The following is a 26781-nucleotide window of genomic DNA, read 5'->3' as shown; positions in this document are numbered from 1 at the left end:
TGGCCCTTCTGAAGGACTACCATGAAGGTGTGCCTGTGCATTAAAAAGAGAATAGTGACAAATGAAAATGCTATGCAAAGTTCATCATTTCCCCAGAAACTTTGGGCTAATTGTTAAAAGTCATCCTATAGCAATATTTATTTATTTAGAGATATTTCTGCTCTTTTAAAGGCTCTTTCTGCTCTTACAGAAGCCAAGGTGGCTAACAATTTAAAACATAAACTTTAACTATGAAACTATTAAAATCAGCCCCCTTCTCAAACATACACCATTAAACAATTTTAAAATAGTTAAAAAGTTAAAATGCATACTCTCTCTTAAGACCATGGCTGAGGGTGTCGGAGCGGGAGTAGCAGAGTGAGGGAGATGACTTGCCCGACACAGGGCTTCAGGAAAGAAAATCAGGCAGACACGTGCAACTAGTGCCAAAAGGTGTATTAACATATATACACAACAAGTGCTCTCTTGTGCAGTCTATACAATATCACCTCCACGGACAAAGTGCTTCGCCTAACCACCATCTCACAGGGAGAGACCTGTGTGATGCACACACAGATCATATATAGTCCAAGCAGCCAATCCTGGCCGTGCTGACTCAGCAGATTGCATCACTTGGGTTCTGCCGGCTCAAGCCGGTCTGCTGATCAGGTCACTGTGACCTAGCCTGGTAGCTAGATCACCAGCTGTCATACTGTAGCTGTCAGACTGGGTTTATGTAGATTCTTGCTCCAACACACCTCCTAATCTATTTAAACCCAGTGCACCAAAACACTTTACACAGTTTACATACATGTCCACCAGCAACATTACAGTTCATATTTACGTAGCTCGGAACCCTTTCCGGAATTCGTTCAGGAACTCATCATGATTGTAAAACACATCATCGTGTTCCTGTTCAGCCAGCTCTTTCAGACGCTTGGCTTCAGCCTCCTTCTCCCTTGCCTCGCACTCTGCCACCCAGGCTTTCCATTTCTTAGCCTTTTCTTTTAACATTTCCTCAAATCCGGGTGGGTCTGGATTGACAGTCAGAGTGACATAGGGACACTTGTACCTAGCGGGACGTTGGCCTTTGGTGGACCTGGCAGACACCCGTGGCCCTGTGCTTGGACCAGCTTTGTCTTCTTCGGGTTGCTCTGTTCCCACCTCCTGGGCTGGTTGCTCTGCCCCTGTAATTGGGTGTTGAACCTCCTGACTCTCACACTTTACCTCCAGTTCCTGCATTTGAGGCTCTGCCTCCTGACTCTGCTCGTCAGGCTCTGTGCCAGCATTCGGCTCACCTTCTCCAGCCCCACTGGGTGCCACCTCCTGGGCTGGAGTTCTGGGCTGCGCTCCAACATCGTTATTGCTACTTGGCAGCAGGACAAATTGTTTCTGCAAGGAGTGCAACCTTGGCCAGCTGCTTTCTTCATTGAACTGGGCACTCTTACTAAGTGTTATCTTGCTTTTGCTATTGCAGAAACGATAACACCTGGCCCTTGGCTTGTAGCCCAGAAAAATTAGGCTCTCTGCCCGGACATCCCCCTCCCCGCTACTCGTGGAGTGGGTGCCAACCCGAGCCCGTGACCCAAAGACTTTTAAAGAACTCAAATCTGGGGTCTTGTTCAACAGTAACCTGTAAGGCACATTTTTCACAGTATTACACCAAACCCTATTTTGCAAAAAAACAGCTGCATGTATGGCTTCTGCCCAATAGGTCATTGGCAGTTGTGCATCCTCTAACATGCAATACATCACATTCTGCAATACAGCCCCATGCCCATTTTCTCGGGGCGTTGCCGGGTTCGTCAGACGGTGGGCGATGCCCTTGTTCTCCAGCCAACGTTTCATCTGGTTAGATAAGAATTCCCCCCCTCTGTCGGTTTGTACAGCCAGGAGATTAACCCCTAATTGTCTCTCCACTGCTTTGACCCACTTGGTGAATGTCTTATACACCTCAGACTTATGCACCATGGTGAAAACCCACGCGTACCTCGTGTGGTCGTCGGTGGCCACCAAGCAGTATCTCCTCCCCGACAGACTCTTTGGCAATGGGCCAATAACGTCTAAATGGACTAGTTCCAGGGCTCGTGTGCTTTCCCTTGAGCTTTCTTTAGCAACAGCACACGCCTTGCTTTTGGTCTTCTTGCAGACCTGGCAATCCAAGTAACATTTGCAAGGATTTACTTTCAAACTAGGCACAAGCTCCAGGGTTTTCTTTAACGCCCTAAATCCGCAGTGCCCAAGTCTCCTATGGAGCAAATGTATACAATTATTGTGCACAGGCTCATTCGACACCTGAGCCACCTGGGCACAATCACTCTGGACCACGTACAGTTTACCTTCCCTCTTTCCTGTCACAAGCAACTTTCCCCCACCTCCCAGGATTTTGCAGCAGGTTTTCTCAAATCTCACCTGGTATCCCTGGTCAAACAGTGTGCTAACACTCAACAGGTTAGACTGCAGTGAGGGTACATACAACACATTTTGCAACATACATTTCAGTGCAGGAAATTCCACATTGCCTGAGCAAACAGAATTGGCAGTGGTCCCATCAGCCAATCTCACATACTTATGCTCAGGACTGTCAATGTTTTTCAACAACTCCTTCTCGCAGCAGAGATGGCTCGTTGCCCCGGAGTCTAAAATCCAAGCAGACCCTGTGCTCTCTACTGCAGACGTGACCAGCCGGGTTGCTTCCTCACACGGGCTGGCGGTCCTCCGCTCTCGCCGCACACGCCCCCGCCTCTTCTCCCTCTCAGGGCAAGCTCGGAGCAGGTGCTGCGACGACCCGCATCCATAGCAGCGACGGACTGCAAACGCAGTCGGCTCCACTTCCTCCACCTTCGGACGCCTGCCAGCAGCAAAAGCTGGCTCATTCTTGGCTGTCTTCCCGGACACACCGATAACAGCACGCTGCCCGGCCGACACCCCCGGACAGCTCACGGCCGCAATTCTCTCTTGGAAGTCAAGCAGGTGGGCACAGACGTATTCCATGGTCAGGGTCGCTACGTCCACCGTCTCCAGAGAAGTTATCAGGGGAGTGTACTCAGGTGGCAACGACGACAGCAAAATGTACACTCTGTCGTCTGGAGCTACAGTCTTGCCTCTTGCCTCCAGCTCAACGAAACAGTCCGTTAGCCGTTTGATGTGATCTTTCACACACCCTCCAGCCGGCATAACGGTGCGGAACATCCTCCTTGTCAAGGCCATGAGGGAACCAGCAGTGGTGCTAACATGCACCGCACTCAACGCGTCCCAGGCAGCCTTGGGAGTGTCCTTCCCTCGCACATAAACCAGCTGGTCATCTCCTATAGATAGCACTATGTTGGCCAGTGCCTTATCCGATAACACAGTCTCGGCAGGAGATAAGTCAGCAGGGGGGTTACTCACGAACAGCCATTGCCCTTCACGCTTGAGGTAGTGTTGCATTCTCAGGCTCCACACCGCGTAGTTGGCTGAGGTGAGCTTCTCAACGGCTACTCCAAGCTGTTGCTGAGCCATCGTGCCGACTCCTCCTCACAGCTGGCTGCCGACGTCCCTCTGGCTCTCAAACAGAGAACGGTGGTGCTTCTGTGTCCTTCACCGGCGTTCCTCGCCTCCGGCTCTTTCCAGACTCACAGTCAGCTCAACTCTCAACTCTCTCCTCCGCGCAGCGGAAGCGTGCTGGGCCCATAACCCTGTCGGAGCGGGAGTAGCAGAGTGAGGGAGATGACTTGCCCGACACAGGGCTTCAGGAAAGAAAATCAGGCAGACACGTGCAACTAGTGCCAAAAGGTGTATTAACATATATACACAACAAGTGCTCTCTTGTGCAGTCTATACAATATCACCTCCACGGACAAAGTGCTTCGCCTAACCACCATCTCACAGGGAGAGACCTGTGTGATGCACACACAGATCATATATAGTCCAAGCAGCCAATCCTGGCCGTGCTGACTCAGCAGATTGCATCACTTGGGTTCTGCCGGCTCAAGCCGGTCTGCTGATCAGGTCACTGTGACCTAGCCTGGTAGCTAGATCACCAGCTGTCATACTGTAGCTGTCAGACTGGGTTTATGTAGATTCTTGCTCCAACAGAGGGCGGGAGCTGCATCTTGGGCAGCAAAGGGAGTGGCTGTGGAATGCTGCTGCTGGGGCAGTGAGGAGTGGTGTGGGTGGGGGCCAATAGCTCCTGGGCTCTGCTGAACTGACAGCAAAGGTGCTTCCCACGTCCTGTGCGCACAGCCCGGCCAGGGTGAAAGGAGGATGCGAAGCACTGCTGCTGGGGTGGTGAGGAGCAGCCTAGCCACCTGCCCATAGTACCCAGGCACTGCTCAGCCAATGACAGCAGTACTTCCCTTCTCCTGCATGCACAGCCTGGCCAGGGCAGAAGGAGGGCACCATGGGTCTCCACCCCCCCCCCCCCGGTCTTCAGAACTGTACATGCTCATGAAGGGACTGCCTGGCAAAGTGTCTGCAGGATGGGCTCCTGTCACCAGTTGAACCTAAAAAAAAAGCCCTGGTGTACCTGAGTCACATGGGGGGCACCCAATTTGGTTTCCCCTGAGGGCTGGCACCCTAGGCAATCACCTATTTTGCCCAGTGGCAGGGCCAGCCCTGCACATAGATGCTAGGCTTATTGGTTTGCAATAATAATCTTATATTTGCATTGACAATTTAACTTCAGAACTTCCAGTATTCCACTGTTATTGTGTTCTACAAGTGGGGAACCACAAGAAACATGTGCAGAGGGTGCATCCCTTCCCCCTCTTTTCTCCTTTCCCTCTTCCTCCTTCTTTAATAATCTTCCCCTTCTTTCTCCCCTCCCCCTCTCTGTCAACCTCCCCCCATCTCTTTTGCCCCCATCCCTGCTCTGTCAGTGTACAGTTCCATCTCTGATAACCTCCCCCCTATTTCCCACTTTCTCCCATTCTTCTCTGTCAACATATCCCTATTTCACTACTTTCTCATGTTTCCCTTATCTGTCAATCTACCTCCATCTCTTTTGTGTCCTCCTTTTCTCCATCAGTCTATCCCACCCTTGCTGCCCTCCCTTGGCACTTCACTCACCCCACCTTTTGCAGTTTACCCAACTACCCTGCATCCCTGGCATTCCATTCACCTTCACTCTTGCTGTTCTCCCCCCCCCCCCACACACACACTTAGGTTCATACTAAGGTTAAATTCATGCATATGCACTAAATCAAGAATCCGGTTTTATGAAATTAGATCAGTGGCCCCCAACCTTTTCGGCACCAGGGACCAGTTTTGTGGAAGACAATTTTTCCACGGACTGGTGGGTGTGCTGGGATTTTTGCTGCCCCAGGCTGCCTCCACACCCACACCCCATCCCTGCCCCCCATGGGGTCTTTAAATGAGGGGTAGGCGAAGGTCACTGCCACACTGCCCCTTCTGCCCACCCAGGACATGGGCGAATGAAAGAAGTAATGCTTTGGAGTGAGGTTGCACTGCCTCTTTTGTCCGCCTGGGACCCAGGTGGCCTAAAGGAGTGGTGTGGTGCTTCTGCCTTACTCCACAGCCTGGTTGTTAACAGGCCATGGATCAGTACTGGTCCATGGCCCGGGGGTTGGGGGGACCCCTGAATTAGATAATGTGCTGAATATTGAAATGTTATATTTTCTGTCTTATTATAGTTGATGGATTGTTTTCTGTCCTAAAAGCTTATAATGGAATAAACTACTAGTGTTTTAGGACAATGGCTTTTCTCTGTACTAAATTCAAGCCTCTTGTTAGTCTCCACCCAATGAATAAAGAACTCAAGGGATCTGAGGATCCTAGGAAATAGTATCGGGCATGGGGTCATTTTGTAGAAAAAAAGGTGGAGGAGCTCATCCAGTGAATGTTATGCAGCTGCACCTACTATTCAATGGACAAGGTGGGAAGGAGGAGGTGAAACTCTCAGAAAGGTTCAGGAGCTGTGCTCCTGTGAGCTCCCACTAAATCCAAGACCTGGTATTGGGTTTTAAAATCCCACAACAAAACACCCAAAGCAGTTGTCCATAGCTCGATTGGCAGCTCTGGGGCCAACCATAGAGTTCCCATTCTGCTGTATGGGAACAGATTTACATACCCTGTGTAATTTGCAGCATGAAGAGAAAAAGGTTAGTTGTGAGAGCAAAAGAAGAATTGTTTGCTGCATGGCTGATTTAGGAAAGGCTTTGAGAGACTTCTTTTTTCCTCACAAAGCAGGACAATTTTTTAAACACCTATCCTGAACCTGAAGCTAGAGCTGAGGTTTCCTGGGGTACCTGTTTTTTGTTTTGGTTTTTTTTTTGTGGGGGGCTACAACTCAGACATCCCAAATCCAACCCTTGCCAAAAATGGAGGGTGGTTGGAGGAGGCCCAAGATAACCTAGTGAGTTTGGAGACTGCTGAAGACTTCCTGCGAGTTTGGCATCTCTAACTTGTGAGGGGGCTGTTCTACTACCTCCTGAACCAAATGAACCATGAACAGGTTCAGGATACTGAGAAGTTAATGTACGTTTATGTAAGTTCATGGTTCATGCACTCAAGTGAACCATGAACCAACACAAACCACCATTTTCCTGGTTCATACTCATCCCTAAACAGAACCCTATGGTGTTCCTGGTAAGCGTTATGAGCATTTGGAATCTTCTTGAAACCAATTCAGATGTTATCCACAAATTGTTTGGTTTGTTCAGGTTTGGTTCTAAGAAGAGCTAGAAGAGGTATCTTCAGTGGCATGTGACAACCTTTTTTTTCCCCTCCAAGGTAAAACTGCTTGAGTAGACTAGGCTTTTTAAAGGTAGTATTTTCTCCTGTTCAGTGGGAAATCAGATCCACATATTCTTTGTTCTAAATAAGATAATGTCAGTTTTGTTGCCTATTTATTCTGAATCTTGTCTCACAGTTCATACATTTTCTTAAATTCCTCTGATAAGGGGAATTTTGGCTTGACTACCCACTACACTTTCAAAAATGTTTGAACATTCACCAAGCATACGGCTTAAAAACAAAACCTTTTATGCTTCGGACTGATTATTCTTCTTTTAGGAAGCTCAGAAAGACTGTAGGTTACATTCTATAGTTTAGAGATACTGATTTTAAAAGGAGACACTTGCCTCTAATGGATTTAATAATTAGACAGCAATTATTGACATTAGGAGAGATTACATTGCTGTAAATGTGCTAAATGCTAACAATTTATGGACATAAAAAAGGTACAAACAAATGTACTACAGTTGTGTAACATTTAGTAAAGCCAGATGTGGGGGTATAAAGCAGGACTCCTTGGACATTATATATTTATTAATTTAAATTTAGAAAATTATATACCACTTCACTGGAGAATGCCCAAAGAACCAAAAATTGACAGATATGTAGATCCTTAATAGTGCTGTTCCTTGTTTTGTTCCTTTTTGGAATTTTATTTAGCATCGTGTTCCCACAAAATTACCCTCCATTTATACCCTTCAAGCATCTATTATGACTCCAAGATTTTTGTGCTTTCTCTCTTTGTGTTCATCATTTTGCACTAAATATCATCCCCTCCTTGTAACCTACACTAGAGAATAAAGTATTTTTGCTAAACTTTCTCACCTCCCCACAGCCTGTTCTTTCCTTCTGTCTGTTATTGTTGAAGGCTTTTTATCTACCTTCTTCCCAAGAGGCGGTGAATGACTTCAAATGATGCCACAGGTTTGACCGTACATATTTTGATTCTCTATGTCTCGCTGTCCGTTCCAGTCAAATGCATTAGGATTCACTGCACTCTATGGTAGGCACTGAAGTACCTTAGCAGAGAAATGCACAGATTGTGTGAGAGAAAGAGAGCTCCCTAACCTCCACTGCAAAGCCCTTCAATAACACCCTAAAAAGAAAAATGATTTGGGTTTTGTTTCTCTGCCAGCTTGTTTTTCTTTTCTTTTTTTTTTCTTTTTCGGCTTGTCTCTTGTTCTTCAGAGTTCACTGAACTCTAGTCACTGAGATACTTTACAAAAAACAGGCAAAGGAAACAACAGTCTCTCGGGTAGCAGAGTTTCAGCTAACAATACTTTTAAAAATGTCATCAATGTCTTGGTTATACCAGTGCGCTCGTCAACCTTGGGCTGACACTGAGGGCCCACTTCACATAAGATGAAATTTCCTACATAGAAGTCAATATACAATTTTCATGTGTGTGAGTCACATTTGATATTCAAACTATTTGTGGCATTTATGGATAGGAGCTGTGCGACACATGCCCTACAAGATCCCAGGTTCAATTCATAGTACCACCAGATAAAACAACACTGATAAGCAGGGCTGTTAGACCGTGGGTATCAGACTTGTTTTTGAGAGTCCCTTGGACTGCAAGAAGATCAAATCAGTCAGTCCTAAGGGAAATCAACCCAGACTGCTCCCTGGAAGCTCAGTTGCTGAAGCTGAAGCTCAAATACTTTGGCCACCAAATGAGAAGGGAGCACTCACTGAAGAAGATCCTGATGCTGGGAAAGACAAGGCAAAAGAAGAAGGGAACGGCAAAAGATGAGATGGCTGGACAGCATTACCGATGTAACAAACACAAATTTGAGCAGACTTCGGAGGATGGTGGAAGACAGGAGGGCCTGGTATGACTTTGTCCATGGGTTTGCAAAGAATCAGACTCGACTGTGCGACTGAACAACAACAACAAAATCAGACTTGTTTGATTTACTGTCATATAATTTCATGTTTTCAGTTTCCCCTTGCTAAATCACAGCAAATATTGAAGCACTACCTGGGATTATATTCCATGGAATAAATTCATCTTGTGCTGGTGTTTTATATTTGCTGGTTCTAAAGTATACATAACTGAAATCAAGGTTATGATGGCCCTGAGGATGCACTAGAAGCTAAATCAAAACTGAAAAACTTCCTTTATTACATTTTATCCTTCTTCCAAGGAATTTAGGACACTATATATTGGACTTCCTCCCTCCATTTTATCTTCACAATAACCTTACAAGGTAGATGATAAACCAATTGAAAACCAAGGTCGCCCAGTGAGCTTCATGGTTGAATGAAGAACCTGACTGTCCCCAATAGTCCCAGCCTGACACACTAATTACCATACCATATTGGGTCTCTCCTCTGCATGGAGCAGCCTGTCACAGCAATGTGTTGTAATGGCTGGAAAATGCTCAGAGTGATCCTAGACTGTTCATGTAAAGAACATGTAAAAGACTCCTCAGACTTACAAACCCACTTGAACCAGCTGCATTGATGCAAGAAGGTATTTAAAAGGTTTGTAGGAGCTGTAGTGTGATGACTACTTAAGAGAACAGGAACAGATGTGCTGAGTAATCTAAAGCAGCCAATAATAGATATTATTTCATCTGTACCTTTCCCAGCCCAGGTGTAGCAGAAGAAGAGGGGATGTTTCTGGACCAGAAAACATACCTGTGAACGAAAAAGAAAGGGGAAAAGGGGGGAGATGAATCCTATTTCAAATTCTTCTTTTCATTGTTTCTGTAGAGAGAGCTCTATTCCAAACAACAATCACAGCAGGTTTTTAAAGACAAGACATTATAAGCATGGATGAGAAATGGGTTTATACTGATTCATTTCATTATCTAATCTGAATTATAATGTGTGTGTATGCATTGTGGTGTCATTTTTAAAGGCTGATTTTTTTTTAAAAAAAAAAGGTGCATTAGTACTACTGATAGAACATAATAGAATAGGAAATCTATCCCTGCTCCCATCTGATGTATTTAAGAGACTTCCTCTATATTGTATCCTACTTATAACATATATGTTTCCTATAAAACCATATTTAGAATACTCAACAAATCACTATTCCTCACCTTTATTTGTTTTGGCAATTGTTGGAAAATGTTCCTAGTCATCAACAACTGAATTGCTTGTCATAGCTACTTTGCAGTCAGCAGTTTGGTTACAGAAGTATTAAATCATTATACCACTGTAAATTGGTACCATTATTATTTGTATGATTAATTTGAGCAGGGACCTGCAAGGACTTGTGGGGCATTTCAAAAGCCCATATGGCTTTTCCCTTTTCCCTGATTTCTTTTTTCCTTCTCATCCACCAAACAATCTATCTTTATCTGCCCTACCATCTTCAGCTTTCTTGTGGCCCATTTGTGTGGTGCCTGCTTAGGGTTGCCAAGTCTGGAGACTTTGGGGGTGTGGCCAGGAGAAAATATCTGGGGACTTTGGAGGTGTGGCTGGGAGACTTTCCCATTCCCTAATATAAAGAAATAAAAATACAGCAACACAGTTCTCCTGAATACAGTCATTTCCTCATTCCCCAGTAGTTGGTTGCTCTCTCTCTCTCTCACACATACACACACACACACACACACACACTCACTAGGGTTGCTGAGTCCCCTTACCTTTCCAGTGGCCACCTTTGGGAGGGGATGTTCTGGGAGGTGGGTGGGAATGCAAATGGAGTTTTGGTCCACTTCTGGTAAAAGCGGAAGTAACCCATACAGGAAATGGCTGGCAGCCATTTGAGTGGTATTTAGGGGGATGAAAACGGACCACTCAAATGTCTGCCAGCCATTTCATGGCCGGTTTTGCTGCTCCTCCCCCCTTCTAATGGGGGTGGAGGAGCAAAAATGATCTCTGAAAAGGGATGGGTATTCGCCTAAACTGGCTGCAAGCCTGCTCAGTGATCAGAATCACTGAAGGTTTGCAGCCATTTGAGTGGTCCTTTTTGTTTCCCCAGGGGAAGCAAAAGGGACCACTCAAATTACTAGCAGCCATTTGAGTGGTCTTTTGTGCTTCCCACTCAAATGCTGGGGCAGCACTTCCGTTTTTTTGAGCCACTTCCGGTTTCACTGGAAATGGCTGAAAACATCATTTTGGGGTGTGATTTTCCTTGCTGGCCGACTGGCCAGTGGCGGGGGAGCCCTCTCCAAATTGGGGGATCCCCCACTGGGACCCGGGAATTGGGATCCCTATGCCTGCTGCTGGGGCAGGCCTAGTTTCATGGTGGGAAACCAACAAAGACCTCACTTACCCCTGTTTAATGTTCCCCACTATTTCCTCTTTCCCTGCTCCTGAAAATCCCCATATCCTTGTCTTTCCATAATTCCTTTTAGCATTTTCACCCATCAGCCCAATTTACTTTTTATCTCTCCCCCATCTGCTGCTACAGTTATTTATTTATTGCCTTTCTCCACAATGTGCACCCAAACCACTTACTGTATTTTTCGCACCATAAGACACACTTCCCCCCCCAAAAAAAAGTGGGGGGGAAAGTGTGTGCGTCTTATGGAGAGAAGGTACGTACCTTCCTCTGGGGGGGGGATCCACTGCCTCTGATCCCGGCGCTTCCCCCGCGCCTGCCTGCCTTGCTCCAGCTCTGACGCTTACAGCAAGCGCCAGGATCACTCCCTCTGCCCTCCGATCCCAGTGCTTGCTTTAAGCATCAGAGCTGAAGCCAGGCAGACAGGCACAGAGAAAGCACGCCGCCCCCTCCACAGCCGGCACTCGCGAAGCGCTGGGTTTGCGGAGGGGGTGGGTGCTTCCTCCGTGCCTGTCTGCCTGGCTTCAGCTGATGCTTAAAGCAAGCGCTGGGATCGGAGGGCGGAGGGAGCAATCCTGACGCTTGCTGTAAGCATCAGCTGAAGCCAGGCAGACAGGCATGGAGGAAGCACCCGCCCCCTCCGAAAGCCCAGCGCTTCGCGAGCGCCAGTTGTGGAGGGGGCGGCGTGCTTCCCCTGCACCTGCGTGCCTGGCTGGAAGACAAGCGGCGAGATCACTCCCTCCGCCCCCATCGCAAACCCAGCACTTCGCAGGGAGCGATCTCGCCGCTTGTCTCCCACCCAGGCACGCAGGCGCCGGCGTGCTTCCCCCGCGCCTGCGTGCCTGGCTGGGAGACAAGCAGCGAGAACGCTCCCTGCAAAGTGCTGGGTTTGCGGTGGGGGCGGAGGGAGCGATCTCGCCGCTTGTCTCCCAGCCAGGCACCTGCGTCTAATGGACCGAAAAATACGGTACTTTATTCTCCTCTCCTTCATCTTATCCTCGCAACAACCTTATACTTAGGCTGAGAATGAGTAACTGGCCCAAGATAACAGTGAGGTTCTACAGTAGAGTAGTGATTCAAACCTGGGTCTCTCATATCCTGATTTGAACCTTTAACCAATACAACACAGTGGCTTTCGTGGGGTGGCTGCTATTGTACAGTTGCAAGCTATTGGAGGCATGGATACTGCCAGCCCTGGCACTCATGACTCTTTTGTCAAAGGTAAAAAAAAGTTCTGGAAAGAGCCCTGCTCCTGCCATTTACTAACAGAAACCGAGGCATGAAGACTATCGGTACTGTTGCAATGGCCACTGAGGCCATTCATTTCTTAAAGCTACAGATGCTGTTTCTATTGTTTTTGGGGTGAGAGGTTAAAACCAAAGTATTAACTTATTTGTTTTAGATTTCAGATTTTTCTACAGAGTTGGGGCATTTTTCAGGTATGTTGAAAGATCCGTCTTGTCTGTTTATGGTTCCAGTCTCTGGATCTAAACATCCATAAATTTGGGCATGCTGAAAATTACATATAACAGAACAGAACCCCTGTGTACATATCTGGAAAGTAAATGACTTAGAAATCAACATGTGGAATGTTTGTTAGAAATCTGAATGTGACTATTTTCAAAACAGGAACTGACTGCAGAGAATGACCCCAGAATAGAATTGTCTCAAACCAAAGAACTTAGGCCTGTAAAAGGAACACCTTTGTACTGAGGGCAGGTATTATGAGCAATTTAGGGCTGTCAACAACAACAACAAAATTTGGTAATATCTGGATTCGGAAATATTTGGAAATAAATTTTTTGGTATTCCGGATATTACCGAATAGTCGTATTCGGATATATCTGAATATACAGATATATTTGGATATATACAGATATATTTGGATATATTTGAATATACAGATATATTTGGATATACCCTATGGGCCTTTGAAGTCAATGACAAAATAGGGTAGATTGGAAGCCGCCTGGAGGGGAGGGGGTTTGAGGGAGAGCCCCCAAGACTGCAGGGAAGCTGCAGAGGACTCTCCCCTACAAAATCCCCAAGTCCCAAAAATATTGGGCCAGGGAGTCCCATTCCAGGGGCACCCAAAGATGGTGCTCCTATCCCAACATTATACCCTATGGGTCATTGAAATCAATGGCAACTTAGGGCATAATCAAAGGCTGCTGGGGGACAGGGGGTTTGAGGGAGATCCCCCAAAACTGCAGAGAACCTGCAGGGGACTCTCCCCCACAAAACCTCCAAGAGCAAAAAAGATTGGGCCAGGGGGTCCCTGTCTGTGGGCTCCCCAAAAGGCCTGTTGCTACCAATCCTGGGGAAAGCCCAGTTAGCCACTTCCTCCACTATAATTGATGGGGGGGAAGTGGCTCTGGCCAGAAGGGGGTTTGAGGGAGAGCCCCCAAGACTGCAGGGCAGCTTCAGGGGACTACCCCACATGCAATCCTCATGGCCCAAAAAGACTGCACCCATCTGTGAGCACCCCAAAAGGAACACTGTTCCCAATGGTGAGAAAAAAAAAACAAATTATCCACTTCCCCCACTGTAATTATCGTGGGGAAAGTGACTCTGGGGAGCAGGAGGTTTTGGGAACACAAAACCCACAAGACCAAAAAAAATTGGACCAGGAGTCCAATTTCTGGGGCAACCAAAGACAAACCTAACTTCAAATCAGAGAATCTCTATATGATCCCAATGCACTAAATCTATCTATCTACTCTATGCAACCTGGCACCAATATAAACCCAGTTGCCAACTTCAGTGCAACACAAAACACAATCTGCTCAAGGTCTGCTCTGCAGACCTGGCTTTAGCAAACGCAGATGCCAGCTCTCCAGCCCTGCTTCAACAACACGGAGAGAGCTGGCCAAGCACAACAAGCACGCTGGTTCTGGGTCTCTCACCCAGATGCCAGCTTCCCTGACATGGAACTCACAATCTACAGATGCCAACTTTCCAGCCCTGCCCCAAACAACACAACTCTTAAACAACAGAAGCAGTGGACCACACCTAGCTCCACATGTTTAACTGACACAAAGCAAGAAGCATTTAGAGTGAGTGCCTGAGCACTAGACCCCTGCCCAGTGCCAGCACCTACAGGCACCTCTGCTGGGCAACTCCGGAGGCAGCCAAGGGGAAGAGGCGGGGCCCCTTTCTCACATCACTGAATCTTGAGGGTGGAGTGGTGAAAGGCCCCTCTGGAGCAGTCCCACGCACAGGTGTGGGTGTCCTCCCCCTTCCTCTCCCCTCCACCCCTCTGATCTTCTCCTTTGCTTTGCCCCCAGGGCCCCTCTGAGTTCCCTTCCTGCCACTCACCTCTCCCCTTGGCCAAGCTCTGTCTAAACTGAGGAATAGTGTTTGGGGTGTTTAGATCACCTAACCACCTGCTGCACTATGCAACTTGACCAATTAGAACCTGAGTCCTTTTTAATTACCCTCCTCCCACCAAAGCTTTTTTAAAAGAGATCCCTAACCCATCCTGTTAAAAATTTATATTTTTTTTGTTTTTGAGCTGGTAGTAGTGGTTTAAACTAGGGAAACCTGACCATACCTGGCTGAATGTTTTAAAAGACTTCCTCGAGATGGACAAGTAAACCTTTTTAGTGGGACTTAAATGCTTCTCCTAACTGGAATCTACTGGGACAAACCTGATTTCCTTTAAACAAGAAATGCAAGTGTCCCCTAAATCAAGGAAAATCTGGTGTAACCCTAACTAAATCAAATAGGCAGGCACTGACCTTCAGCCACTGAAGGTGAAGTGCACTGTTTCACTGTGCTGTGTTTTTACTACAACCTCCCCTAGTCTACTTAAGCTGCCTTTATAAAGTAAAGCCTTTGCTCTTTTTAACAATCCTGACACTTTGTATTAAAATGCTAAACTGCAGCCCTACACTAAGTTAAGTTAAAGGAAAAACATGTATCTGACAGTCCCTCCTAACACTAGCCTAACAGTTATCACAGGATCCTATTTAAATGCTCTGCCAAAAAACCAACAACTTCAAGAGTCCCAAAAGACCAAAATAAAATGTCTGCCACTGCACAAGCACAGACAGACAAAAGCCAAAAAACAGCAGGAAAACCAACCCCCCTCCCAAAATAAAAAAACACCCCTCAGGCCACAGAAAAAAGGACCAAACCAGGCTACCAGAAGCCCAAAACAGCAGAGCAGACCAGGAAGGGTAACCAGGCCCCCACCCCCCAAACCCACCCATAAGCACAACAACCAGACCAGGGAGGCACTCAGGCCACAGAAAAATGCCCTGTGCCAAGGAACTAAAGCAGACTACCAGAGGCCCAAAACAGCAGAGCAAAAATAATTTTAACAAACTAGACAATGTAATAAAATTATAAAGTGATTAACACAAACAATCCCAGCCGGGCCAGGCCAGAGCCACCCCTAATCCCCCCCAGCAACCCCCCCCCCAGCACTAAACCACCAAGACACCTACCCAAAGCAGGAGGAAAACAGGTTTTCTAAAAGATAGAAACAAAAACCAGCTTATAAAATTTCCCCAATCCCCTTCCCCACAATAAAGGAAAAAAAGGATGGATCTCACCCAGTCATATGCTGAAGTCCAGGTCCAGGATTCAGAATCAGGATCACCACACTAGCCCACAGAGCAGCAGAGCACTGTGCCAAAGTAGCAGAGGCTCAACACCAGCTCGGAGTCTCTCTATGGCAACAGGAACAGCAATGGAGTCCAGGGGGCAAGAGATGATAAATAAATACCCTCTCTCTGCCCTTGGACAGAACAGAACAGTTTGAAAATAAATTGTTCTGTTCTCTGATTGACTTGAAGGAGAAACCATGCAATTCCATTGGAGAATTGCAGTTTCTCCCTTCCCTTTACTTTGCACAACAGAAATAGCCCTGCAGGGTCCTGCAAAGCCATGCATTAGCAATCTGCAAAAATGCATGGCTCTGATTGGTCAGAGGCCTCCTCCCCCCTCACCTTCACCCCAGCCAGAGGCGCGAAAAGGCCAAGGAAAGGCCGGAAAGGCAATCACAGGCTGCCTTTTGCCTTTCCCTATTGTTTTCTTGGAAGCAATAGCTTTACCAAATATTTCCAAATAATACCGTAATTAGGGTTTGTAGAATCTTTCGGGATCAAGTGCTGTGTTCTACTGGAGAAAGTTTTCCTTCCAGACGTTTCTTTCCCAGCTGCGGAGAACATCCTCAGTGGCGTTGCAGCCGGAGCAGGCGCTCAGACCTTCTTGGCTGCTGTGCATTGCACTGAGGATGTTCTCCGCAGCTGAGAACAAAACGTTTGGAAGGAAAACTTTCTCCAGTAGAACACGACACTTGATCCCGAAAGATTCCACAAACCCTAATGATGTTACCAGCCGTGAAAACCTGAATTCTTTGATAATACCGTAATTATTCGGAAATCAGGTATTCGGAAATACAAAATAGGCTCAAAAGCCTATATGGAATACCTGTTTCCAAATATTTACCCAAAAGGCTTCGAGTCGGTAAATATTCGGTAAAGCCTTTCCCAAACTGACAGCCCTAGAGCAACTAAGATCCATACCTCAAAACATGGGATGATGAACTTCAGTGGCATCATTACTTGTATTTGAATGCATTGCTTATGAGTCCCCTCCCCTTTTTTTTGTCCACACTGTTAACATCCTAGATGGTTCCTCATGTAGATATACATTCATTACACACATATTCTTAAAAGGTGGCATGCAAGTTTTCACTTGGCATCTTAATGTTATGTCCAAATATAGGAAGTGCAATCTGTTCACATAACTGTGGTGCAGATGTACTCTGAGGCTACTACTTCTAGGTAATGCCAATACATTTAAAATAAGAGAATTCCAACAAAGCAGCTTTTTACAGGAATAAAAGAAACATAAGGGAGTCTACTGAATTGCACTCATTATAGAATCATAGGAACACTGTTGAAACACAATGCCAAAATGAGACATAATGGCTTCTTCTTGAAATCAGAATTTCTAACAAGGCAGAAGGCCTTCATTATACTGACTGTGGGAAGTTATGTTAACAGATACCTCTCTGTATCATTTACTTGCCCAACAATATATAGCTTAAATATAGCATCTGGCTATGAAAGAGCTTTTTGCTCTTTATGCAGTTTTCCAGCTGGTCTGACTGAACCACTTCAAGGTTGAATTGACTAGTCCAAGGTGACTGTGGCATCTCAGCATAATATTATAGTACAGTGGGCCCATAGCTACCTTCGTGCACATCAATGCATTGCATAAATCGCCATATGTAGATAAGCCTCTGAAACAATTACTTTACTTTTGAATGAAGCAACTGAATGCTGTTCCATGCAAAAAGTCACCAATGTGGAGACAGCATTTGATATGCAGGTGGGCATCCATATTTCCATACGAATTACTCTATAAATCAGAATCACTTAAATACTAATTAAGTTGTCTCTTCAAGGTTATTTTATTACAGCATGCTTGCCTTTTTTCCCTCCCTTTTGCACTAGAGTAAAATGTTATCTGATCTGTCAGATTCGAAAATTAAACCATAAGGGATACCTATTAGCACAACATTGCTGGCAGATTTATCTTGACAAAGCCACAATGAAATTTCAAAAGTGTGTCTAGCAGTCTGAGCTCAAGATGCCTGATCAATGCCCTCTGGTGGCTACTGCGGTATGAATAATTTGAATGTATGTATAATTTACAAGTATATAAGTATAAATCTGTGTATCTATGTATCACCTTAAGAATGGAATCCAGCTTCATTACAGTTAGTTAGAATTTGGCTGTTTCGTCAGATGGGAGGCTGATCGTACATTGTTGCACCTCTTAAATTTTATAATTTATAATAGCTTTATGGGATGCCATAATTAACCACTTGTTCATCACTTTAAGGGCATATTAATAAATTAATCTGACAGAAAAACAGTTTCCTCCCACATGTATAAGATCTGGAACCACAAGGGTTTTTTTTTCCCTTTTATGAAAAAAAGAAGGATTATTACCTTCTTCTACCGTATAGTTTTAAAAAGTAATAGCCCCTACCAACTTCCTTTTATGCACCATTCAAAGGCTTCAGATGCTTCCAGACATCACTTCCAGGTGCTTCCAGAGAGACAAAAAGTATACCTTTTTAGCATTCAGGCTTTCCCCTCTTTTCTTTAGGCACTGTCTGCACTGAGATTCACTTTCTACTGGTAACTGATTTGCGGTCCCAGCTCTCATGGGGAGGGGGAGAGGTCAGCCTGGCATGTTACCTCTTAGCAGCATTGAATAAAACAAGGTTTGGATACATGTGGAATAACGTGGCCACAACTTTATTGGTTACAGCTGTAAGAAGCATTAGCACAGCATGGGGCCTCCCAGATCCATAGCAACAGATGGCCCAGTGCCAGTCAATGCACCCATCCCCATTACAGCCAGCTGGCATGGGTAGGAGAACCCCGATGTTATTCAACATCTATATGCACCCCCTTGCCCAGATTGTCCAGAGATTTGGGCTGGGGTGCCATCAGTATGTGGATGAGACCCATCTGTATCTATTGATGGGAGGCCAGTCCACCTGCACCATGGAAAATCTGGACCTGGCATTACAAGCCATAGTGAAGTGGCTCAGACAGAGTTGACTGAAATTGAATCCAACAAAGATGGAGATCCTGTGCCTAAGCAGCAGCGGTCTGGGAAGGGAGGTTCCTTTACTGACCTTTGATGGGGTGCCTTTGGCGCCAGCTTCTAGGGTCAAGACAATAGCCTAGGGGTGCTCTTAGAGCCTTCATTAGCCCAGGTAGCGGAGGCCCAGGTAGTGGCCACTGCCAAATCCACATTTTATCATCTCATGCGGATAAGGCAGTTGGTCCCATACCTAGAATGCAGCGACCTGGCAACAGTGATCCATGTGATGATCACCTTGAGAATAGACTACTGTAATGCCCTCTACATGGGGCTGCCCTTGATGCAGATTCAGAAGCTGCAACTAGTGCAAAATGCAGCAGCCAGCTTGCTAATGAAGCTACCTTTATGGAAGCACATTCAACCTGCACTGAAATCATTGCACTGGTTGCCTTTGGCATTCTAGATTTGCTTCAAGGTACTGGTTATGACCTTTAAAGCTCTATATGGCCTGGGACCTATCTACCTTTGGGACCACCTTTCCCCATATGAGCCTCAGAGAGCACTTCAATCCAGTACGCAAAATCTCCTCATGATCCCCAGGCCAAAAGAAGCACAGCTGTCTACCACTAGAGCAAGAACCTTTTCAGTGGCAGCCCCTGCTATGTGGAATGCCCCCCCCCAAAAAAAACCCACCAGGGTCCTACAGGACTTGCCACAATTCCGCAGGGCCTGTAAGACAGAATTGCTTAAACTAGCATTTAATAAATAAAAGGGAGGCAACCACTATTGCACCATCCCACAGCATTGACACCTGAACCATTCCAGCACTAATCCAGAGCACCAAATAACATCTTATAACATCATTATATGCAGCACTCAATAAGAATTAAAATCCGCCATCTATATCCTAGCGAATGAACCTGAAACTGTACTACATATTTTAAACTGTATGAACTGTTGAAATGTTCTAATGATTTTATTGTACCATGATTTTAATATCATGCTCTTTTAACTGTTGTTAGCCACCCTGAGCCCATTAGGAGAGGGCAGGATATAAATGTAATAAAATAAATAAATAAAATAAAACCTGGTACCAACAGCATGCACCCACAGTTTGTGGGTATCTTCTCTTCTCCTTGTGAAATGCTGTCCGTTTTGCTGCTGCTTCCATGACCCTCTGCAAGACCTGGTAATTATAGCTCCCTTTTCCTTCAGTTATTCCTGCTCTCCCTATTTTTCCCTTAGCTAGCTTGCATGTGTGTGTGTGTTTGTGTGCATGTTGCTCTTTTATTTTTTCTTTTAATAAAAAAAAGCCTTTCTGGTTGAACATATGCCAGGCTTATTTGAGACTTCTGTTAAAGGGGGAAGATCCTGGTATACATTGGCGGAGATCCCAGTTACCCAGTTTTTGCTCTGTCTCCTTAAACAAATTCCCCCAATTAAATAGGAGATTACCTCTTTGAATAACAATGGTTCTACTGAGATCCTGCAGTTTCACATTGGTTGTATTGAGCTTGCAATGGTGTCCCTTGATAAAGTTGATTTGGCTTGCATTGTCTGATTTGACATTGTTTGTGTGGGGTTGGCCTGTAGTTTTGCTGGAAATCTCTGGTTTGACATTGATTCTATTGGGTTTGTTAGTTTTGTTTGCATTGGAGACTTTTGGCAAACGGTTGCTCTTGTGTGTTTGGCTGTTGACCTCTTTATCATGCAGGAAACATGGATTTTCCCCTTACGAAACAACAGAGACTAGTAGGCACCTCATTCTGGGGTCTGCAGAACTGAACCCCTTGATCCCATTCAGTTGAAAACTGGAAAGTATTTTGTAAACAAGTAGGGTAGATTTCCTGCATGTTTGTGTTATTTTGGGGTGGGGGGTGGGGAGGACCAGTCACTCCAGCCTGCCTGTAAAGAGTCCTCCACAGGGAATAATGACCTAAAAATATCAGAATTCTGAAGGAACCCTGAATCCAAATTCTGAATTCACACTAAGGACCTGAACAATCCCAAATACTGGTATGAAAATTGTCCCTGAAATCCAAATAAAAAAACTCTGAATTTTTTTCCACATACAATTTTCTATATACAGGTGCATGGCAATATCATTCTCGAAGGAGATTCAGTTGTATGTACTTAAGTACTAATCCCATGGCTTCCCCTTATATGCTGCAAAGATTTAAGAACCATTCTCATGACTGTTTTTAAAATGATACTGTGACTCAGGAGTCTTGAGACAGTCATATGAAGATAAATTTTTTACAAGGATCAAAGACATGATTATGAGAACAGGCCTGTAGTTATTCTTTAACAGACCAAAATGCTTCTAAATGCTCTCCTTTACTGGAATCTAGTGTTCTGGCTTGCTTCTAGAAATTTTGGGGCTTCAAGTAGCTGAAGAATTTTAAGTAGTTTCAAGGTATTAGTAGCAAACATTTTAAAAGTTAGAGATAATAGCTTTTCTTAATATTTGACCTGCAACTAAACTATTTTTATGTTTAAATGTATATATCTGCAGTAATAGCAGTAATTAATTTTCTTCTGACATATAATATGGAGTAAGGGGCAGCTATTATTTTAAAGATCCTGCCTATCATGCTCTTTTAAATGGTCAAGAGGTATTGAACTCACGATTCTCCAAGTGACCTCATCCAAATTAATATTTTTCCCTAACATATCAAGCCAGCTAGCAGGATGTGGAAGCAGTTAGTAACATAAAACGTCTCCCAAACATGATCAATAATTGCCTAGCTTTCTAAGCCATAATTAACATCATTCAAAGGCTCTATCTAAATTTCCTGAAGGTTAATTGGGTTTAGATCACTGAAAAGAACTTATATCTGATATATTTCATTTATTAGAAATTGCACATTAGTTTACAAAAAAGAAAGAAAGCAGTTTACATGTCTGTTGTTTAATTAAGGAAGCATTTTAAAAATTAAACCTGAAACCAGTTTACCTGCATTTTTCAAATATGATTTGAAAAAGAATATTCCAAATGAAGCTATGTACAAAAATCAGACCATTGGCCCATAAAGCCCAGAATTTATTTTATTTACTTTAATAATAATAATATAATAATAACATTTTATTTATATCCCGCCCTCCCCGTCGAAGCAGGCTCAGGGCGGCTAACAACATAATAAGTCTGTACAATGAGTTATACAACAAATTTTAAAATCAACATTCAACTTAAAACATTCCAATTTAAAATTAACATTTCTGGCGCTATTCTATTAGATGCAAGTATGTATGATGGCGGAATCACTTAAGACGAGTCCATCAATCATTCAGTCAGGTAAAGGCCATCCTAAAGAGGAAGGTCTTGCAGGCCCTGCGGAACTGTTCAAGGCTCCGCAGGGCCTGCACTTCTTCCGGGAGCTGGTTCCATAGGTGTGGAGCTGCAATGGAGAAGGCCCATGTACGAGTATTCTTTAATTTTGCCTCCTTCGGCCCGGGGATAGTCAGTTGGTTCTTCCCCACTGACCTCAGTGCTCTCTGGGGTTCATATGGGGAGAGACGGTCCTTCAGGTAGGCAGGTCCTCGACCATATAGGGCTTTAAGGCTAATAACCAGCACTTTGTAGCGAACCCGGTATACAACTGGCAGCCAGTGCAGTCCGCGTAGCCCTGGCTGTATGTGCTCCCATTTTGGGAGCCCTAATAACAGCCTAGCCACCGCGTTCTGCTCCAGCTGCAGCTTCCGGGTTTGGCACAGAGGCAGCCCCATGTAGAGGGCATTACAGTAATCCAGCCTTGAGGTGACCGTTGCATGGATCACTGTTGCTAGGTCCCGACGCTCTAGGAAGGGGGCCAACTGCCTTGCCCGCTTCAGATGAAAAAAAAAGGCTCCAGTAGAACTCCCAAGCTCCTGACTCGATGTGCCACTTTCAGTGGCGCACCATCAAAGACCGGGAGAGGAATTTCTCCTCCCAGAGTGCCGCGACCCATGCAAAGGACCTCTGTCTTCGTCTTTAGATTTATATGCCACCCACTCCGCAAGTGGACTCTGGGCAGCTAACAGTCATGGTAAAAACAATTCAAATTACAATTATAAAATAATAAAAATATATATGAACAATTTAAAAACTACATTATTAGGTGCTATAAGAATATTTCATAACAAAGACAGTTTCTCCATATCTCAGTTCTCTGTTCCCTTCATTATTTATTTATTTGTTTGTTTGTTTGTTTATTATGTTAAATTTCTATCCCACCCTCTCCTCAAGCAGACTCAGGGTGACTAACAATCACTTCTATAATACAATTTAAAACCAATAAAATACAATTTAAAATATTTTGTGGTGCTGTACACTTTGGTATGGTGAGATCTTTCATTCTTTCTTTCTTTTTTCTGTTGGTGACTATAATATTCGTAGCTCCTCAGCAGTGTAAGGTGGCAGTTCTCTCCCGGTTTAAGTGTTGAAGGCCTGTCAGAACAATTCAGTTTTGCAGGCCCTGCAGAATTGAGAAAGATCCCGCAGGGCCCTTATGGTCTCCGGGAGGGCATTCCAAATTTCTGGTGCAGCCACCAAAAAGGCCCTGGCCTGTGTGGAACACAGCCTGGCTTCCTTTGGTCTGGGGATGGACAATAGGTTTTGTGTTCCTGATTGCAGTGCTCTTTGTGGAACATGCAGAGAAAGGCAGTCCCGTAGATAGGCAGCCCCCCGACCATACTCTATTAGCGGTCTTACAGATGATATTGTTCAGCAACATAGCAGTGGCAGCCTCCTCCCAGGTTAGTTGTTAGTTTAAAACAATTTTATTGGTAACATATGGTAATAAATCTATTTCTTATATCTTTAATAACTTTTTTTATCTATCCCATATATTACTTTCTACCCACCCCTCCCCCCGTTACGTGACCCCCGCCAGTGTTATTTACTTAAAATGCTAATATTTAAAGGTACCCTTAACTATTAAAAGAAAAAATTATGTTCTTCTTCTTTCTAAAACTCAATCATTATCAAAAATTGTCCAATGTCCCTTTATTTTCCCCTCTTTTTCTACATATCTTCTAAACTTTTTCCACTCTGTCTTAAAAATTTCTAAATCATAGTCTCTTAATATTCTTGTAAATTTGTCCATTTCACTCCATGTCATAACTTTTATAATCCAATCCCATTTCTCTGGTATTTTTTCTTGCTTCCACAACTGCACATATAATGTCCTAGCAGCTGAAAGCAGCTAGCAGCTGAAAGCAAGTACCAAATTACAGTTCTATGTTCTATAGGAATTTTTTCCATTTGTAATCCCAACAGAAAAGTCTCTGCAACTTTCTTAAATTCATATCCCAAGATCATAGAAATTTCTTGCTGAATCATCTGCTAATACTTTTTTGTTCTTTCACAAGTCCACCACATATGGTAGAAAGAACCTTCATGTTTTTTACATTTCCAACATCTATCTGGCATCTTATTGTTCATCTCTGCCAATTTTTTAGGGGTCATATACCATCTATACATCATTTTAAAACAGTTCTCTTTAATACTATGACATGTTGAAAGCTTCATAGAATTCTTCCACAAGTATTCCCAAGTTTCCATCTGTATTTCTTTATTTACATTAATTGCCCATTTAATAATTTGAGATTTCACTACTTCAACCTCCATAGACCATTTTAAAAGTAATTTATATATTTTTGAAATTAATTTTTCATTGTCTCCAAGCAGAACTTTTTCCATTTCTGTTTGCTCTTTTCTTATTCCTTCAGTTTTAATATCATTTTCCACCAAGCTCTTTATTTGTTGCATTTGGAACCAATCATATTTATTATTCAGCCCTTCAGCAGTTTCGATTCTATTTTGCCACTTTGTATTTTTAATAATTGATCATATGACAACCACTTTTCTTCACCTATCTCAGCCGTCATTTTTATTACTTCAGCTGGCACTATTCATAAGAGTCTTCTCCCATCTCCATATTTCTTATATTTCATCCATGTATTTAGCAAATTATTTCTTATATAATGGTGAGAGAAAAAACCATCCATCTTCTTTTTTCCATAATACAAATGCGCGTGCCAGCCAAATTTATTTCCATGACCTTCCAGCACTAAGAGTTTTTTGTTTAACAACGTTATCCATTCTTTTATCTACACTAAACAAACTGCTTCCTGATATAATTTTAAATTTGGTAGTTGAAATCCACCTCTCTTTTGCATCTGTCAAAATTTTCATTTTGATCTTTGGTTTCTTCCCAGCCCACACAAATTCTGAAATTTTTCTTTGCCATTTATCAAATTGTTTACTATCTTTCACAGTGGGAATAGTTTGAAACAAATACATTATTCTTGGTAGAATATTCATTTTAATTGCAGCTATTCTACCCAGCAATGACAAATTAAGTTTATTCCATTTTAACATATCTTCATCCATTTTACGCCATAACTTCTCATAATTATTTTTAAACAGATCAATATTCTTCATTGATCTCCACATCCAAATACTTTACCTTGGAGGTAACTTCACAGCCCTTTAGTCTCTGTAATTCTTGTTGCTTATTTATTTGCATATTTTTACATAGAAGTTTTGATTTTTCTTTATTAATACAAAATCCCGCCAACTCCCCATATTCTTGTATTTTAGTTAACAACAAAGGTGTGACTTGTATGGGGTTTTCATTTATAAACATTATATAATCTGCAAATGCTCTGTATTTGTAAGTAAATCCTTTTATTTTTAATCCTTCTATTTCTTTATATTCTTGGATCTGCATCAGCAATATTTCAAGAGTCATTATAAACAACAATGGGGAAAGCGGACAACCTTGTCTTGTACCTTTGCTAATTATCATATCTTCTGTAAGATCTGCATTTATACATAGCTTTGCACGTTGTTCAGTGTATATTGCTTTTATCATTCTTATAAAGCTTTCTCCCAGCTCCATTTTCTCCATTACTGCAAACATAAAGTCCCAGTTTAAATTGTCAAATGCTTTCTCTGCATCCGCAAAGAATAATGCTACTTCCTTTTCTGGATGTCTTTCATAATATTCTACAATATTTACAACAGTTCTAATATTGTCTCTTATTTGCCTTTTGGGAAGAAACCCCACTTGATCTTCCTTTATAAAATTTATCAAATGTTGCTTAAGCTGTTCTGCCAAGATTCTTGTATATATTTTATAGTCATTTTTTAATAGCAAAATTGGTCTGTAATTTTTAACATTCGTGGCATCTCTATCTGCCTTTGGTATCAATGAAATAACAGCTTCCTTCCATGTGTTTGGTATTTTCCCTTTTATTCTTATCATGTTCATCAACTTCTGCAATTTCGGTACTAACTCATCTTTAAAGGTTTTAAAATATTTAGCTGTATATCCATCTGGCCCAGGTGCCTTCCCATTTTTCATTGTATTAATTGCTGCTTCAATTTCTATTTTTTCAATTGGATCATTAAAAATTTTCGCATATTTTCTATTAAGGGTTCTATTTTTATCTTTTGTAGATACTCATCCATCTTTTCTTTCTTTATTTTCACACCTTTAAACAACTTGGCATAATACTTAAAAAAATCTCTTTTTATTCCTTCTTGGCTAACCACCTCTCTTCCATCTACCACAATTTTATTAATAATTTTATTTTCTCTCTTTTTCTTCAGTTGCCAAGCCAAATACTTTCCAGGTTTATTTGCTCCCTCAAAAGATTTCTGCTGCAGTCTTTTCAAATTTCATTCCAATTCTTTATTTAACAAATGTCTCATTTGCGTTTGTAATATTGTAATTTTCCTTATAATTTTCTTTTTCCCTGTCCTTTTTCTCAACTACCCTTCTTTTTTCTTTATTTCATTTTGAATGTCCAACAGCTGTTTTTCTTTTGCTCTCTTGTCTTTATTATTCAAAGTAATCAATATTCCTCTCATTACTGCTTTATAGGCATTCCAGACCGTCTGAAATTCTATATCCTCTTTGTCATTCACTTGAAAGAAAGCTTTAGTGTCATTTTCTAGGTATGTCACTATTTCTTTATTCTGTAGTAAATCTTCATTCAATCTCCATCTTCTCAACTTCTTAGACAATTTTGTAATCCACATTACTGGGTTATGGTCAGCCCCAATTTTAGGTAAAATCTCTATTTTCCTAAGTCTTTAGTTCCCCACAACATGTCAATTCTGGAAAAAGTTTTATGTCTTGCTGAAAAAGAAGGTATAGTCCCACACTTCAGGGTTAAATTTCCTCCATTTATCCTTCATATATCCTCCAAATATTCTTGTTTGACCAATTCAAAAAAAGATTTTGGCAATTTTCCTT

The sequence above is a fragment of the Heteronotia binoei genome, chromosome 2, assembly GCF_032191835.1.
Source record: "Heteronotia binoei isolate CCM8104 ecotype False Entrance Well chromosome 2, APGP_CSIRO_Hbin_v1, whole genome shotgun sequence".
NCBI lineage: Eukaryota > Metazoa > Chordata > Lepidosauria > Squamata > Gekkonidae > Heteronotia > Heteronotia binoei.
The sequence above is the reverse complement of the archived record's forward strand: the minus strand, read 5'-3'. Positions refer to the sequence as shown.